The 18,851-nt window shown below is 38.8% G+C and overlaps 1 protein-coding gene across 3 annotated transcripts in view; it reads right to left on the reverse strand.

The window, feature by feature from the left end:
* Positions 1-18,851, reverse strand: part of LOC127628507 (amyloid-beta A4 precursor protein-binding family A member 1-like) — an 84,406-nt gene that overhangs the window by 53,074 nt on the left and 12,481 nt on the right. For all 3 annotated transcript variants that reach the window (XM_052105314.1, XM_052105296.1, XM_052105305.1), the window contains exon 2: positions 929-1,121. The gene's annotated coding sequence lies outside the window, so the exon portion shown is untranslated. The remainder of the gene's footprint in view (positions 1-928; positions 1,122-18,851) is intronic.

The raw sequence follows: 18,851 nt of genomic DNA on the forward strand, positions 1-18,851 counted from the left end.
AAGCTTGTTTCTAAAACAACCAGGCCAATTTAACTTGTGTAAAATCACCATGCAACAACTGCTTTATGCAGCACAATGAGCTAGTAGCTAACAGCTAGCGGTTGTGTTATTGTTTTGGTCAGTTTGTGTCGTGTTTAAGTTGATGTCACTGCAGTAGAGGCGGCGCAACTATTACGATCAGCCCATAATCCCACCCAGGTTGAGGTGGCACTAAACTGCAGTGGAAATGCAAGCTCAGAAAAGTAAAGCGAGTAGAGTTGAGGCGAGTTGAATCGTAACGTGCTGTGGAAAAGTGCCATGTGTGTTGAACTTTGGCACATAGCTTGTTCCGCACTGTTTGTGAAATGGATACTTCAAATTGTATGGCTAATTGAAGAGAGGTGTGCTATTACTTTTCTAAGCAATTGGAATTGTGATTTTTGCCTGGCAAATGAGGAAAATGGGTAAAAGATATCCCATAGGTTTACCACAAAGGAGGGACCTGAACCATATCTAGGGAACAGAATATCACAGAGACTCTCTAGATTGGGCCAGTCACAACACCCTAGCATGGTGGCAGGAACTTTTGCATGGGCAAGCACCACTCACATTTTCTTCAGATCTAGTAATTTTTGCAATTCTACCCCACACTACCCCTTTTCGATGGACATATTTCACTCAGCCAGTGGATAGGAGTCCATCATTTAGAGGTAATTCCATAAACTTTGATGATGATATATTGAAACTTTCTCTCTCTATATAGTTCTCTCTCACTCACACACTCTTTCTAGTCCATCTGTTCACTTTGCGTGGTAAGCCCTTGAGTTTTCATATAAGGAATGAGTGAGATATGAGAACATCCAAATAGAATGTAAGAGTTTTAGAGAGAATGAGAGATTGAGAAATCTGATCTCGGTCTAATACCTGACAGTAAGAGACAGGCACTCACCTCCCAGGCTCATCTATTTTCTGTGGTTGAAGGAGTGCCAGTAGCAGGGTAGAGGGATGTAAAGGTAGATGAGTTAAGGGTTTGCAATTTTTCTGCAATAAGTAGTGTCAGGGTTCATGATCAGGAGGCAGGAAATGAAGGAAAAAGCAGCTCAGCTTCAGGTTGATGTAGTCAGATAGAGCCAAACATTTCACTGCAAACACAGAAATAGAGAGACACACAATAAATTGCATAATATTCATGCTTGGGTTCATTTTTAAGTTATATCAACGATGACCAAAACGACTCTTAGGGTTTGTCAGAAAGTTTGAGTAAAAACCTAAATAGAATACAAGATTTTTGTGTTTGAAAATGTGTTTGGTGCATGCCTGTACAAAACATGGCCCTACAATGCCAGAGTGTTCCTGGTAGTTTTTAGGGCATTGTTATGTGGTTGTTACATTGTTCTGAGATGTTGTTAGAGTGTTGGTATGTGGTAGGGTATTCTGATTGGTTGCGAAAATTTTAGCTACTTGCTGGACATAAAAGAGCCCACCGCAAAATGTGCCTGTTTTATTGTTTGCCAGGCAAATATTTTAAGTCTGATCACTTAGAAAAGTAATAGCACATCTCTGCTCAGCAAGTCGTGTGATTTCAGGGATGATTCACGTTTGTAACAAGTGTTACAACAAATGGTAATAAATGATAAACAAAAGCTGTTTAAAAAAACAAAAACATGAAGCTCCTCCGATGCAGCTCAATCTTGCAAACTGCCAAGCAGAATGGACAGGCAGAATATGCATTTAAATCCACTGCCAGAATCCTTAAGACAGCTTTTTTTTGTTTGCCTGACACAAGGTAAACATCACGAATACTGAAGCATCACTTAGTTTATGGTAGTTTGAGCTAAATTATTAATTTATTATTAAAGACACTAAACTATTTAAAAGATAGTTCTTTTAAATACATTTTAAATTTAACATTGGTCAGCATCACTTTTAGGTAGCTTTGAAAAGCAGAGCTTGATATTATCTTTTTGGCTCACAGGCCACTATGGCTAGTGGTGTTACAAAGTCACTAGTAACTTAAAAGCGATAAAACTAACTAGTGCTGATTATAATGTCAGGTCTGTCTAGCAGTTTGAGAGGTTCGGCTTCCTCCAAATAGTGCTTTAAACACAAGATGAATACAATTAAATTTGCTCCAGCTGCGCCCACCTGCCGAAGTGGCTAGTAAGGTTGAAGTGGTTACCCACCACTGCCAATTTCCAAAATGAACATTTTTGTCCAAAACCGAAAATCCTGGAGATACAGGGCCAAAAACCAAAACAGAAAATGCTTTACATAAATTATATACAATCAAAGTCAGAAGTTAACACATACACCTTAGCCAAATACATTTAAACACAATTCCTGAATAATAGTAGAGAGAATTATTTACTTCAGCTTTTATTTCTTTCATCACATTCCCATTGGGTCAGAAGTTTACATACACTTTGTTAGTATTTGGTAGCATTGCCTTTAAATTGTTCAATTGGGGTAACATTTTGGGAAGCCTTCCACAAGCTTCTCACAATAATTTGCTGGAATTTTGGCCCATTCCTCCAGACAGAACTGGTGTAAATGAGTCAGGTTTGTGGGCCTCCTTGCTCACATGCTTTTTCAGTCCTGCGCACAAATTTCCTATCGGAATGAGGTCAGGGCTTTGTGATGGCCACTCAAATACCTTGACTTTATTGTCCTGAAGCCATTTTGCCACCATTTTGGAGGTATGCTTGGGGTCACTGTCTAACTGGAAGACCAATTTGTGGCCGAGCTTTAACATCCTGGCTGATGTTTTGAGATATTGCTTAAATATATCCACATCAATTTCCTTCCTCATGATGTCATATATTTTGTGAAGTGCACCAGTCACTCCTGCAGCAAAGCACCCCCACAACATGATGCTGCCACCCCCATGCTTCACAGTTGGGATGGTGTTCACTTTAAACTGACTACAGACGTGGCTAAAAGAATTGGCAGTAACTTAAATTTTGTGTTTTGCAAAGTTTGCTCCTTCAGTATTTGTAGATTCTTTTTCCACATGTTTCTATGGTATACTGGAAAACAATGATAAGCGTTTCATAAGTTTTAAAGGCTTTTATTGGCAAACGCATTCAATTTATGCAAAGATATTTATGCTGGGCCAAATCCTGACTGATGGTGATCCATTCTTGCTTTATTTGTGCTCAGAGTTGACCACAGGTTCTCTATGGGATTAAGATCCGGGGAGTTGTCTGGCCACGGATCCAAAATTTAAATGTAATGATCTCCGAGCCACTTCATTATCACTCTTGCCTTGTGAAATGGTGCTCCATCATGCTGGAAAATGCACAGATCATCACCAAATTGCGCCTGGATCGTTGGGAGATGTTGCTCTTGCAGGACATTTTGATACCATTCTTTATTCATGGCAGTGTTTTTGGGCAGAATTGTGAGAGTTATGGTCTCAGGATGCTTCACTGTTGGCATGACACAGGAATCATGGTAGCATTCACCTTTTCTTCTCCGCACTATCGATTTTCCAGATGTTCCAAAGGTCAGAAGGGGGCTTCATCAGAGAAAATAACTTTGCACCAGTCTTCTGCTGTCCAATCCTTGTACTTCCTGCAGAATTTCAGTCTGTCCTTGATGTTTTTCTTGGAGAGAAGTGGCTTCTTTGCTTGCCCTTCTTGACACCAGGCCATTGTCCAAAAGTCTTCACCTCACTGTGCATGCAGATGCACTCACACCAACCTGCTGCCAATATTGCACTGGTGGTGACACAATTTCGTTGCTGACTACTCAGGAGGAGATGGTCCTGGCACTTGCTGGACCCTCTGGGATGTCCTGAAGCGTTCTTCACTGCAGTTGAACCTCTCTCCTTGAAGTTCTTGATGATCCAATAAATGGTTCTTTCAGGTGCAATATTCTTTGCAGCAATTTCCTTGTATGTGAGGCCATTTTGATGCAAAGTGATGATGGCTGCATGTCTTTCTTTAGAGGTAACCATTGCTAACAAGAACACAATGATTGGAAGCACTTCTTACCTCCTTTTATTTATCTGCGCTTATAATCCAATCAGAATGATAGAGTGATTTCACCTGACTAGTAATAGTTCACACTTTCCCAGGTGCTACTGATACGATTAGTGAAATGTTATCTGGTCATTTTGTGCCAGGGCCAAAAAACGGTGAAATTTGAGTTTTTGTGATAGAGGTGATAGATGTGATTCTGAATGAGAAGTTAATTTTTTTGGCCTATGAAGCTTTTTGCAATGATTTAAAATGCATCTGATCACTCTGAACAATAATCAAGAAACAATGTGAAGAAACACAAAACAACTGAAGCAGAAAACTTTGCGAAACACAAAATTTATGTAACTGCCAATACTTTTGGCCACGGCTATATATCACAATTCCAGTGGGTCAGAAGTTTACAAACAGTAAGTCAACTGTGCCTTTAAGCAGCTTGGAAAATTCCAGAAAATTATGTCAAGCCTTTAGACAATTAGCTTTAATAGGTAGTGTACTGAATTGGAGGTGTACCTGTGGATGTATTTTAAGGCCTACCTTCAAACTCAGTGCCTCTTTGCTTGACATCATGGGAAAATCAAAATAAATCAGCCAAGACCTAAGAAAACAAATTGTGGACCTCCACAAGTCTGGTTCATCCTTCAGAGCAATTTTCAAACACCTGAAGGTACTATGTTCATCTACACAAACAATAGTATGCAAATATAAACACCATGGGACCACGCAGCCATCATACCGCTCAGGAAGGAGACTCATTCTGTCTCCCTGAGATGAACTCAGTTTGGTGTGAAAAGTGCAAATCAATCCCAAAACAACAGCAAATAACCTTGTGAAGATGCTGGAGGAAACAGGTACAAAAGTATCTATATCCACAGTAAAACAAGTCCTATATCAACATAACCTAAAAGGATGCTCAGCAAGGGAGAAGCAACTGCTCCAAAACTACCATATAAAGCCAGACTATAGTTTGCAAGTGCACATGGGTACTTTTTGGAGAAATGTCCTCTGGTCTGATGAAAAGAAATGACCATGGTTATGTTTGGAGGAAAAAGGGTGAGGCTTGAACACCATCCCAACCATGGAGCATGGGGGTGGCAGAATCATGTCGTGGGGGTGCTTTGCTGCAGGAGGGACTGGTGCACTTCACAAAATAGATAGCATCATAAGGAAGGAAAATTATGTGGAAATATTGAAGCAAATTCTACAGACACAAGCCAGGAAGTTAAAGCTCGGTCACAAATGGGTCTTCCAAATGGACAAGCATACCTCCAAAGTTGCGACAAAATGGCTTCAGGACAACGAAGTCAAGGTATTGGAGTTGCCTTCACAAAGCCCTGACCTCCCTTTCCGATAGAAAATTTGTGGGCAGAACTGGAAAAGCATGTGCAAGAAAGGAGGCCTACAAACCTTACTCAGTTACACCAGTACTGTCTTTAGGAATGGGCCAAAATTCCAGTAAATTATCGTGAGAAGATTGTGGAAGGCTACCCAAAATATTTTACCCAAATTAAACAATTTAAAGGCAATGCACCAAATACTAACAAATTCTATGTACATTACTGACCCACTAGGAACGTGATTAAAGAAATAAAATCTGAAATAAATGATTCTTTCTACTATTACACTTTAACAAGTTTAAGAATTGGAAAGGAGAAGGCGGGAATCTGCTGAACAGTCAAAGTAATATTTAATGAAAAATTAAAAAGACATAAACATAAACACACATGGCAGCTGCGCGTGGCTCTCTCACTCCCGAACTGCCGCATCCTCGATTGGGGGCCGGGCATGAGTAGTCACGGCATCACACTCCTCCTCCTTTTGCTTCAGGCCGGGGAACCTGGCATGACGTACCAAACCCTCTCTCTTTCTGGTTGCGCCTGCCGGCAGGCTTTGTCCCACCTCTTTAGAGCAGGAGAGGGGGACAAGGGGAGGGAAAATAAAAGAGGAGAGGGAAAGGCCTTGTGAGAGAGAGAGAATAAAAATTGCTCGCCGGTTCCCAGACACGCCGTCATCTGGTCCTCGACCACTCCTCCACCCTCTGGCGGATGACAGCTGCTCCTCCCTGGGCGGACCGGAGCGAGTCCTCCAACCACCTCAGTGTTCTGGCAGCTGGTAGCGAGCCCCTTTGCCCAAGGCAGTGGCTTCGCTGCTCCAGGCGGCCGACAGGGAGCCCCTCCTGCCCTCGCGGACGGTGGCTGGTCCTACACATCCAAGCGGCCGGCAGCGACTCCTCTGTCAGCAGTGGCTGCTCCTTTGGACAGACAACAATTGCGAGGACTCCATGACTTTCTATTATCTGTCCATATTGACAGTATTGTTGTGAGTGGTGAAAAATAAAAAAAAAAGTTAAAAAAAAGTTTATCTGTGACCGTATCAATCTCTGGTCCAGTTTCAGATGAACATTTGCGTGAGACCGCGAGCCGCAGATGCAAAGCAAGTTGATTTGGACTTGTGTTTGACACTGCTGATTTAGAGTGAGGCTCAGCTTGAGCAGTAGGTTGGGATATTTATCAATGATATGTGATGATGGCTCAAGTTAAACGGCCTCACAGCCTCTAAATACACATGGAAAAACACTCTTTATTAATGCACTGTTATTTATTACTTTTGAGAATGTAGACTTTAGGTCAAATACCAACAGAATGTGCATTTGCATTTACAATTTCACTACAGCGTGCTTTCATAAACTCCTTTGAGTGTTTTTGTGCTGTTGCGCTTGTTCACGTGGACACACACATACACGCACTGTACAGATGCGCATCTCAATTATAAGCACAATCTTGATAACATCAATTAAACATTAGCTGCCGTTTACATCTTTTTGCAGAAAATGCAGCATTTTCTTCATGTCAGTGTCTCTTGTTACTTGATTTTAATGTTACAGGTTTTGTTCAGATTTTGGGCTTTTTTTTCCTCTTTCGGCCTAAAACCAATAATAGCATTTTTGGCGGCTGACATTTCAGTGCACTCCTATTGTTTACTGTGCGATTACATATTCTTTCTATTTTTTCTTTCCGTCCAGCCATTTGATAGTTTGTTAAAAATGTCCATAATTCGGGGCCTGTGTAGCTCAGCGAGTATTGATGCTGACTACCACCCTTGGAGTCATGAGTTCGAATCCAGGTTGTACTGAGTGACTCCAGCCAGGCCTCCTAAGCAAACAATTTGGTCCAGTTGCTAGGGAGGGTAGAGTCACATGGGGTAACCTCCTTGTGGTCGCAATTAGTGGTTCTCGCTCTCAATGGGGAGCATGGTAAATCGTGTGTGGATCGCGGAAAGTAGCATGAGCCACCACATGCTGCGAGTCTCCGCGGTGTCATGCACAACGAACCATGTGAGAAGGACTGACTGTCTCAGAAGCGGATGTAGAGTATGAGGGATAATCATTAACTCATCGATTCTGAATTCAAAGAACCCCTTGTAAGATCACTGAAATGGCGCCCACTAGTCTGTGAAGTACAATGAACTATTGACAAACCTCCTTTCCCATGTGACACTCCAAACCCGTGCTGTACCATGTGAGAAAGGCACGTGGAAAGTTGGCAACAGAGTGTGTGTGTGTGTTTTTCATTTGAAACCTAGAAATGTTTATTTCTAAGGGAATATGTTTTAATCCCCATATGTTTGTGTTTCTGATGTTAGATCAAACTAGTAGGACTGTTTTGTTGTGTAGTAAAACTCTGAGGCCTTATATTTAATAGCCTAAGAGTGTATATCCCCTTTTAAGTGTACCAAATACACGTTTCTTGGTATCAAATTAAACCTTACGATTTGTCCTAGCTGAATATAAATATAAGATCACCTTAGAATTGCATTCTGCTATGTTTTTACCATCTTTTGGGTTATTCAAGCCAAAGCCGGACCCAGTCAATAAAACATGCAAATGAGCCTTGACGGACAAAGGAATCATCTCGTGCCCAAAATGGAGGCATCTCATTGGGTCAGCCCTCCCAAGGGAGGTGTGACCTCCCTACCGTTAAAAGTCAGGCCCGGCATTGGAATCACTCTCTTACCTCTTCCCCTTGGACTTCTTCTGGATCTCTTCAAGCCATCTTACACTTCTGCCCTCTTCCCCCGATCTTCTGCAACCCTCCGGAACACCCGTCGACTCTTCAACAGTTACCCTCTAAGACGCTTCAAACTTTCCGCGAACCACCCACGCTCTGGAAACACCGACAGAAAGCCATCTCAAGGACGCCACGAGGACACGACATAAGCGCAGTCTTGCTCAGACACACAAAGGTCCATTGTGCAAGTATTATTTCATTGACATTCAAAGACGTTACAGTGTGTAATTTCCGTGCTGGCTCCAAAGGGTTAATTGTTGAAATAAGTTTGCCATACTTCTAATAATTCTTTATTTTCCCTTACTGTGTTTACTCTTATGTTTATTCTATGTTATATGTAGTGATATATCCTAGTTCCTTGTATTAAACCCATTATACGCGTGACTGTCTGTGTTTGTTGGTCATAAAACAAAGCCTCTTTAATGTGCGATCTAAAGCTACGAGCTGATATTATCAAAGTAAGTTAACGTGCTTTGATGAGCAAGCTTATAACTAAGAATAAACCTTTAAGAGAATTGATCAGGAGTATTTAGCAAAGCAGTTCGCTGGACGAACTGACTGATTGCGGTAGCCTACGGGTCAATTCCATTAAGGTGTTATTCAAATTAATATAGCCTGTCTGCATATAATGTATATTCCTAATTAATTATAATTCATTGTGTTTAATTATCTATATATATTTGAAGCAGACTCTTGGACTACATAAGCCCTTTTTGGGGCGTTTTTGTATGTATTGTATCTGGTTCAAACCGTATGATTAATCATTGATTACGATCATTTAAAATTAATTGTACATTCCCCAAACCTGACCTGGATACTCTACACGGAGGCAACTGATACTTGTCCTCTGCCACCCTGATTGAGGTGAGTAACCATGCCACCACGAGGACCTACTAAGTAGTGGGAATTGGGCATTCCAAATTGGGGAAAAAAGTAAAAAAAAAGTAAATATTAACACTGATTGTCCCACTGTTTTCTAAAACTCTAGTTTTAAAAGGAATATTCCAGGTTCAATACAAGTTAAGCTCAATTTAAAGTAGTTGTGGCATAATATTTATTACCACAAAAAATTATTTTGACTTATCTCCTTTTCTTTAAAAAAGCAAAAATCTGGGTTACAGTGAGGCACTTCAATGGAAGTGAATGGGGACAATCAGTAAACGTTAAAATACTCACTGTTTCAAAAGTATAGCCACAAGACATTCACTTCCATTGAAAGTGCTTCACTGCAACTTTGATTTGAGCTTTTTATTAAAAGAAAAGGGACGTAAATGTTTTATTATTTTTTTTGTGGTAATCAACATTATACCACAAATACTGTTGATTGAGCTTAATTGCATTGAACATGGAATAGTCATTAAATCCCATTTTTCCTTATCACAGTGGGGTAAAAAAAAAATCACTTTCTTATCCAGTCACTTATGTCTTGTTTTCCAGAAAAAATATCTTGAGTAGTTGTAGTAGTAGCTTGAAACAAGATTATATGTGAAGATGACTAGATTTGAGAAGTCAAATTGTGTAAGATAGGACTTGTTTTCAGTACATATATTTTAAATCAAATATTTAACTATTATTTAAGCATAAACCTCATTAAATGTTATATTTATGCTTAAAACAAACAAACAAGCCACTAATTGCCAATAAAATCTCAAAAACAAGTCTCATGATCCTACACAATTTTGTTTCTTAAGTAAATGTTTCTTGTTTTAATGATGTATAGTTATTTTTGCCGTCGTCAAGCTCAGGGCTGATAATTCAACTCTGCAAGGAACAAGCCATGAGCCATCATCATTGGCCCTTGAGCAATGCACTTAACATCAGGTTGCTCCAGGGGAATAGTCCATATATAAAAAGTACACTGGGAGTCGCTTTGGGGGAAAAAGAGATAGAAAAGAGATATAAAATAGAAATATAAAATATTTCCTCCAATATTCAGGAAATTACATCTTAAAGGCTAAGGGAGAGACTAATGTACAATATGTTATCTATACTTTGGGGTCCAAAAATCTGTTATTAAAAATCTAACTAAATAAAAAAAATTTTTTTTAAGGAATTAAAAAAAAAAAAAAAACATTATGAAGTAGAATGAAGAAGAAAAATTCTTCACAATTTCTAGGTCACTATGAGCAAATTTGACATGTACCATGTCAATTCCTTTGTACACAAGGAATGTCCTTGCTTCTATTGAAGCACAAAAGACATTCTTTGGAACATTCTGAATTCATGCTGGATAAAATGGATCATGAGGTTTTGTTCAAACTTATGGAGTCCATGCCAAGTGGAGAGTAGTCATTAAAGCAAAAGGGGGAAACTAAGATCTATTGAAATTCATGTTAATATTTCAATTCAACTAATTATGCTCATTATTTAATATGTAATTTTAAAAAGAATGTATATAAAAAGTATCATTTATAATGAAAATTAGCTAAATATAAGTGCTTTGACCAGTGCTCTCAGATTTTTGAGCCCACTGTACATTCATAAACAATCCTTCTCCTGCTGAATCTTACACACATTCATGTAGGTTACAATGCTTCTTCTAGGCTCCTGCCAGTATCTAGGCCACAGGGTCCATCATATCTGTCCTCAGCTGACAGTGGCAGTTAAATTTGTGTTTTGTCTAAGCCTCTCCCAGGCCTTTTCATTCACCAGTTAACAGCACTCCTACCCCGGGGTGTGTTATGTGCATGCACTTGTATGCGTGTATGCATGTGTGCGCGTGAGTGATGGATGCATTTATGCTCCCTTTCACTATCTGTTCATGTCCAGTGCTGTGATTTTGGGAATTCTACTCAGTCACTTCACTCTTCACTTCACAGGCCATCAAGCCTTCTTGCTTCCAGAGCAAACATTATTCCAAAACATAACATGGCACATGTGGGATGGAAATTGTAGTTTCTCTTCATTTTATCACTTATCTACTGAACAAGGGAGCTGTGATTCAATTTATGACTAAAAGGGTTTCCATCCCACATGCTTATGATAAAAAGGCATTTTTCAATGTACATACCTGCAAATGTTTGGAATTAGTGGTGATTTAAGAGAGCTGGTCCTTTTGAAGAGACTGTATTCTAAGTATTTATTCCAACAGACTGTCATCTTGAGGGTTTAGATGCACAATTTTGTAAAAACTGCTTTGAGACACTCTACATTGTTGGAAGTACAACATTAAGTGTAGGCTATTTGAAATAAAATCTCACTTTTATGGTGATTGTTTCTGTTTATTCATGTTTAAGATTTAACCATTAAGCAATATCACAACATAAAAAATCCAATGTTGGGAACCATAATTAACCAATAATTAATTTATATTTGAATAGACTCTGGTGTGTGTGTGTGTATATATATATATATATATATATATATATATATATATATACACACACATATATATATATACACACACACACACACATACACAGACACACAGTACACCCCTCACATTTTTGTAAATATAATTTGATTATATCTTTTCATGTAACAACACTGAAGAAATGACACTTTGCTACAATGTGAGTTGCAGTGAGTGTACAGCTTGTATAACAGTGTACATTTGCTGTCCCCTCAAAATAACTGAACACACAGCCATTAATGTCTAAACCGCTGGCAACAAAAGTGAGTACACCCCTGAGTGAAAATGTCCAAATTGGGCCCAATTAGCCATTTTCCCTCCTCTGTGTCATGTGACTCGTTAGTGTTACAAGGTCTCAGGTGTGAATGGGGAGCAGGTGTGTTAAATTTGGTGTCATCGCTCTCACACTCCCTCATACTGGTCACTGGAAGTTCAACATGGCACCTCATGGCAAAGAACTCTCTGAGGATCTGAAAAAAAGAATTGTTGCTCTACATAAAGATTGCCAAGACCCTGACACTGAGCTGCAGCATGGTGGCCAAGACCATACAGCGGTTTAACAGGACAGGTTCCACTCAGAACAGGCCTCGCCATGGTCGACCAAAGAAGTTGAGTGCATGTGCTCAGCGTCATATCCAGAGGTTGTCTTTGGGAAATAGACGTATGAGTGCTGCCAACATTGTTGCAGAGGTTGAAGGGGTGGGGGGTCAGCCTGTCAGTGCTCAGACCATACGCCGCACACTGCATCAAATTGGTCTGCATGCAACCTATACGCATACTACGTAGTCTGCGTAGGGCACCAACTTTCCCTAGGAGGGCACCAGAAAGTCCACTGGGTGCACTTACTCGCACGTTGTACGTTATTCTAGGACCCGAAAGCAGTTGCGGAACACAGTCGATCGTTTCACGCTCATATTGCGAACGCGACAATCTTCTTGACTACTGGCTCATGTTTTGGAGTTGCCAGAAAGCGGAGCAACTTTTGTTCTTGAAGAGAAACCTTACACTTTTACTTAAATAGAAAGCAGTCCAATTTGTTCTTCACTTGAGGCTACATCTGACATTTACAGCTGAGTTTGGATTTAGTTCTATTACTGCTGTTTTGCACAATCATTTTATATTAAAGTATAAATACGTTTACATAAACAGAATAGAGGCCCTCTGCCGTTCTGTGTTCTGCTTGTTATTATCATTAAAATTACTGTGTAGCATATTTAAACTTTTTGTATTTGCAAGATGCTAGCCTAGAGCTGCTAACTTCATTACTTGACTTCTGTTTTGCATATCATTAGAGTTTTCTAGAATGTTACATTTATTGGATAATTGATAAATATAATTAAAAAAAACTGTTAAATTTGATTGTTAAAGAACTGAATAAAGAATAATATATTTAATATTGTTATAATATACACTCACCTAAAGGATTATTAGGAACACATACTAATACTGTGTTTGACCCCCTTTCGCCTTCAGAACTGCCTTAATTCTACGTGGCATTGATTCAACAAGGTGCTGAAAGCATTCTTTAGAAATGTTGGCCCATATTGATAGGATAGCATCTTGCAGTTGATGGAGATTTGTGGGATGCACATCCAGGGCACGAAGCTCCCGTTCCACCACATCCCAAAGATGCTCTATTGGGTTGAGATCTGGTGACTGTGGGGGTCATTTTAGTACAGTGAACTCATTGTCATGTTCAAGAAACCAATTTGAAATGATTCGAGCTTTGTGACATGGTGCATTATCCTGCTGGAAGTAGCCATCAGAGGATGGGTACATGGTGGCCATAAAGGGATGGACATGGTCAGAAACAATGCTCAGGTAGGCCGTGGCATTTAAACGATGCCCAATTGGCACTAAGGGGCCTAAAGTGTGCCAAGAAAACATCCCCCACACCATTACACCACCACCACCAGCCTGTGGTAACAAGGCATGATGGATCCATGTTCTCATTCTGTTTACGCCAAATTCTGACTCTACCATCTGAATGTCTCAACAGAAATCGAGACTCATCAGACCAGGCAACATTTTTCCAGTCTTCAACTATCCAATTTTGGTGAGCTCTTGCAAATTGTAGCCTCTTTTTCCTATTTGTAGTGGAGATGAGTGGTACCCGGTGGGGTCTTCTGCTGTTGTAGCTTCAAGGTTGTGCGTGTTGTGGCTTCACAAATGCTTTGCTGCATACCTCGGTTGTAACGAGTTGTTATTTCAGGCAAAGTTGCTCTTCTATCAGCTTGAATCAGTCGGCCCATTCTCCTCTGACCTCTATATTTACATTTACATTTATGCATTTGGCAGACGCTTTTATCCAAAGCGACTTACAGTGCACTTATTACAGGGACAATCCCCCCAAAGCAACCTGGAGTTCAGTGCCTTGCTCAAGGACGGGTACATGGTGGTGGCTGTGGGGCTCGAACCAGCGTCCTTCTGATCACCGGATTACCAGTTATGTGCTTAGACCACTACACCACCACCACTCCCTACACCACCACCACAAAGGGATGTTTGTCCCTTTTCACACCATTCTTTGTAAACCCTAGAAATGGTTGTGCGTGAAAATCCCAGTAACTGAGCAGATTGTGAAATACTCAGACCGGCCAGTCTGGCCCCAACAACCATGCCAAAATTGCTTAAATCACCTTTCTTTCCCATTCTGACATTCAGTTTGGAGTTCAGGAGATTGTCTTGACCAGGACCACACCACTAAATGCATTGAAGCAACTGCCATGTGATTGGTTGATTAGATAATTGCAATAATGAGAAATTGAACAGGTGTTCCTAATAATCCTTTAGGTGAGTGTATTTTCTGTCTAATTTTGGTGTTACTTTCAATAAAAGTGTGATCAATTTATTGATTTGTAGTTTTTCAATTCAGATTAATTAAATTCATGATATTAATTAAAAAGTATAATATTAATACAATTATACTTATATAAAAAAAAAACTCTTTTAAAATGGGTATTAAAAAAAAACAACTAATTTTCGGTTTTCGGCAAAGCGCATCATGAATTTTCGGTTTAGGCCCAGAATTTTCATTTCGGTGCATCACTAATGTTTACTAATATTTATGACTTTTGAAATTGACTTCTTATAATTATTATATTGCGTATTTAAATATATTATTTTCATGTTTAATAAAGTATATTTTATCCCCATCATTATTGAATTCTCTTTTTATGTTTTTAGTTTACAGTGTTATTGTGCGCCTTACAGCTACAGTTCACTTGCATTATTAACTAGGCGGTACAATAATATAATCTAAAAATAAAAGTCTTCCATTGAACTCGTATCAGCGACAATCACAAGTTTCACCTCTTAAAATTGATGTGTAGTACAATACAAAAATTACCAGTTTTTTTAAATGTTTAATCGTAAAACATTATATCAACAATAAAATAGCACGTTATGACTCCGGCTTTGAATCTTCCCCTCATGATCACATACAGGCAATGAAGGGGTGGGGGGTCAGCCTGTCAGTGCTCAGACCATATGAGCAAAAAGTTGCATAGTGCAGCTTTAATATTAGTAATTTAGGTAACCAACAATAATAAATGAAAGAAAAATTATATCACTCTGACAGTGTCACTCAATCACTGTCTGTAAATTCCTCCAGAAAACAGCACGTGGCACACTTGGGCGTGTTTAAAATTTTATGATGTAAACAAATCTAATTTTGATTGTCTATTGTCTTTACCAGTTGACATTAATAATGTTAAGTTGTGTCACCACAATCATTTGAAACTTAAATTGTTTTGGCCTTATGGTGGGTCCCTTAACTTTTAGTGGGAGAGTTGCTTAAACTCTGAAACAAAGTTATTTACTAGAAAAATCTATTATTGTACTATTTATACTAAAATTATAGATTTGTTTAATAGGAAAAACTTATAAATTTCATAGTTAATTCAAATTTGTATACATTACACATAGCCTTTAAATTCGGAGTCTAACAGTTAAATTTTATTATTGTTTGGTTTAAATTTTTCAAAGAGCCACTTTCTACCACATTTAGAGCATTATAGAAAATAGATATGATCAGTTCTCTTGTCAATGTAAAAGACACCATCAACATTCAAACACCAGGAGTATCACTCACCAGCGATGTGTTAAAAAACAAGAGATATATATACGGTCTTATTTTATTCCTGTTATGACTGTTGAGGTATTCAAAGGGGTGACTCAAATGAGATCGAAAGCATGCATGTTTAATTGACTGACTGCCATTCTTATGTAACATCAGCTATGCTTAAATATTCTTGTTTCTTTATTTCAATGTTTTTAGTTTATTTCACTCTCTAACCAAACTGTGATTCAGTGAGACAGAGAACTACCATAAATACACTTGAAAATGGAAACCTAAAACACATTTGATAATCTATTGATAAATAAACATTTGATGATGAAATAACGTGGGTCACAAAAGATGGCTCGTTTTGAGTGCTTCTGATCTAGATTAATATTCTGTAATAGTGCTGCACGATTAATCATATCACAACAACGATGTCAGCATGTGCGATTATATGACGGCAAATGCTGCGATTTTATTAAATAAATAAGTGCATGTGTGGACGTGACAGCCCATTCTCTCTGAGAGCTGTTTGCCCATTTTCTACACCGCCAATAAAGATGACCAGTCAGTCTCAGTTTAGGAACTGGCACGTGTGGTAATGCCATGTGAGTTTCCGGTGTTCAGCGTGGAAATCAGTTGAAGATGGACGCCGAGCAGACTGACACTGAACTGGTGGCCAGAAAAAATAACACAGAAATACAGATCACAGCTTGGCGATATATCTTTATTTCATCAATAATTAAAGTTCATATAATACGGGAGCGTGACGTGACATGTAAAGTTCCGCCGGGCGATGCGCCCTCTAATAGGAGACACTCGTCTCTCACTCCCGCTGTCTGCAGCTCGAGTGTCTTATAGAAACACAGATCACAGCTTTGCGATATATCTTTATTTTATCCTTAATTAAAGTTCATATAATATGCTACATCCTGCTTAAATGTCCCTGTTTGTTTGGACAATCTCATTTTCGTGAAATTTCGTATGTTCTTATTTATTGTTATATTTTATTTAGGTGTAATATTGAGAAAATAACAAGTCTGCAATAATGCAAAAATATTATTAAATTTTTAAAAATATTTTAATTTGAAAACACTGTGCATTTATAGTTGTTGTTGTTGCTAGTTTGTATGTTTGAGTTGAGAAATACACATTTCAGCATTATCAGTAATCTCTGTGCATTTTCCTTGATAACCAAGCAAATTGACTCATGATACCATTTGTTTATTATATCGCAATTGCATATCACAATATTAACCTAAATAAATAATAAATAATTGCAATATGACTTTTTTCCCAAATCGTGCAGCCCTATTCTGTAATATATAGAAAAGGCAAATTTTCCCCCCTACCCTTCCAATCATTACAAGCAGGTGGGGAATTAAAGCCTGCATGCAGTCTGCATTATGTTTCAGTAGCTTTACGGAACTCCAGATCAACCTGATCATGCCACTTTCATAGGCTTTGTAATCATTCAAAAACAGTCGACTTTAAGAAACAAACATGCATGACACAAAAGTGTTCCTGTATGTTAAATAGTACAGCAGAGCATGATGCCAGCAATGTCATGGGTTGGATTCTCAGGGAACACACATACTGATAAAAATAAAATGCACTGCAAATTTATACAGGATTAAACCTTCTGCCAAAATGTGCAAATATAAATGACTAATAAAAATCTGGTCAATTGATTTAAAAACAGAGCAGTGATCATACAGATCTTCCCCTGTTTCAGAGTAATTCTTCTTTCTGCAGAACAAGGAGCCACTGCAGAGTGAGAGAAATTACTGGTACAATTTAGAAAATGTCAGATTAAAATCAAATGTGTTGAAACAGCATCAGGGACCCATGTGTCCCAGCTGATGGTGAATTCTGTAGTGTGTTATTAGAGAGAGGGGCGAGAAAAGAGACGTGGGTGGCCACATCGGTCTGTAATTACTCCCTCTGGAGCTGCAGGTGAAGAGAGATGACCTTTCCGCAAGCTATAAAGCACAACACACACACACACACACACACATCACCTGACAGCTCATGCAGAAGTCTGGGGTATCACGTGAAATATCTAACAATGAGCAGGTAAAATCAAAATAATCAGTGGGGGGAATTCACGAAGAATGAATTTTGGCTGCTGATAGCCTCATTTATTAGTGCATGCTATCTTCATTGTTTTAGCACACGATTTATAAAAGGAGTTATTCAAATCAGGTAACTTCCAAATATAGCCAAAAAAATCTGTGGTGAACACAATTTGCATGAAGCAATGAATCATTTTGCCAGCCAATTCTGAGTGCTAGTTTGTAGAGGTCTTCTTTACTGAGACTGTTCAGCATCACTCCACTACTGCAATATAGGCACATGAATCGGCTCTTTAAAACAAACACCAAGGCAACTGAAATATAACGGCAAAGGCAGTCTCGATATATGCCTAGTTATAATAGTCTTCTCCATTATTTATTCATTGTTTTACACATTTCTGCTGCATTGATCGCTAGAAAAGGAACACAAACATCTCTTTTAAATAAAATACTGTTCATCGCCGGCTTTTGTGGGCGGTAATAGTGCAGTGTTAAATCCGGCAGCCAAATAGTGCAGAGTTTTGTGAATTTAGCACAAAATAAACCTAATTTAAAAAGAAAGAAGGAATTTTTGCACTGAAAAGGAGGAACGCACACACTTAGTGCTCCCAGATGTGTGATGCGCTGTCGCTCCCAGAAATGAGACAAAGTTCTTTACAGTGTTTTTTGTCTGTGTGCTTTAAACCACAAGTATTTTATTAATTAAAGACACACAGAGTCTACAATTTCTCCAGAAGTGGCCGTTTTGTTGTTTGGAACACAAGGGATGGAAACGCAGCTTTATTCGCACATTGTTTTTGCAATATTATGGTTTTTCACATAAAATTAATTTGCAACTTGGAATGGAATCATAGCTACTGACTTAATTTAAATACTTACTGTGCATCACCATTTCAACTTGACTCTTGACTGCAAATGGTTTAAGGTTTTTGCGCTGAAATGCTGCATGCAAAAGACATGCAACTGTTACTTCAATTTTTCCCTATATGATTTGTAAAGAACTTAATGACTGCATGAAGCGTAAATAAAAACACATTCTGATGACTGAATATCAACTCCAACCAACACGTATCACTGTCTAAACACGAAATAATCTTTTTGCTGGATATTTTGCAATAGAGCTACTCAACATGTCTGTTTTGTTTTTAAGCAGTAGGGGTTATCGTCTAAAGACTCCCAGCATTACATTATGTTGGGATAATCTCTACTAGAAGCTGGTTTAGCCACCGCACACCAAAATCTACTGAGCACGGTCTCTGAATACCAGACAGAGCAGCTCTCATATGGTGCGACCTTCAAGTGCTCATGAATTAACACAGCAGGCTCTGAACACAA

This window comes from Xyrauchen texanus, chromosome 3, assembly GCF_025860055.1.
Source record: "Xyrauchen texanus isolate HMW12.3.18 chromosome 3, RBS_HiC_50CHRs, whole genome shotgun sequence".
Lineage (NCBI taxonomy): Eukaryota > Metazoa > Chordata > Actinopteri > Cypriniformes > Catostomidae > Xyrauchen > Xyrauchen texanus.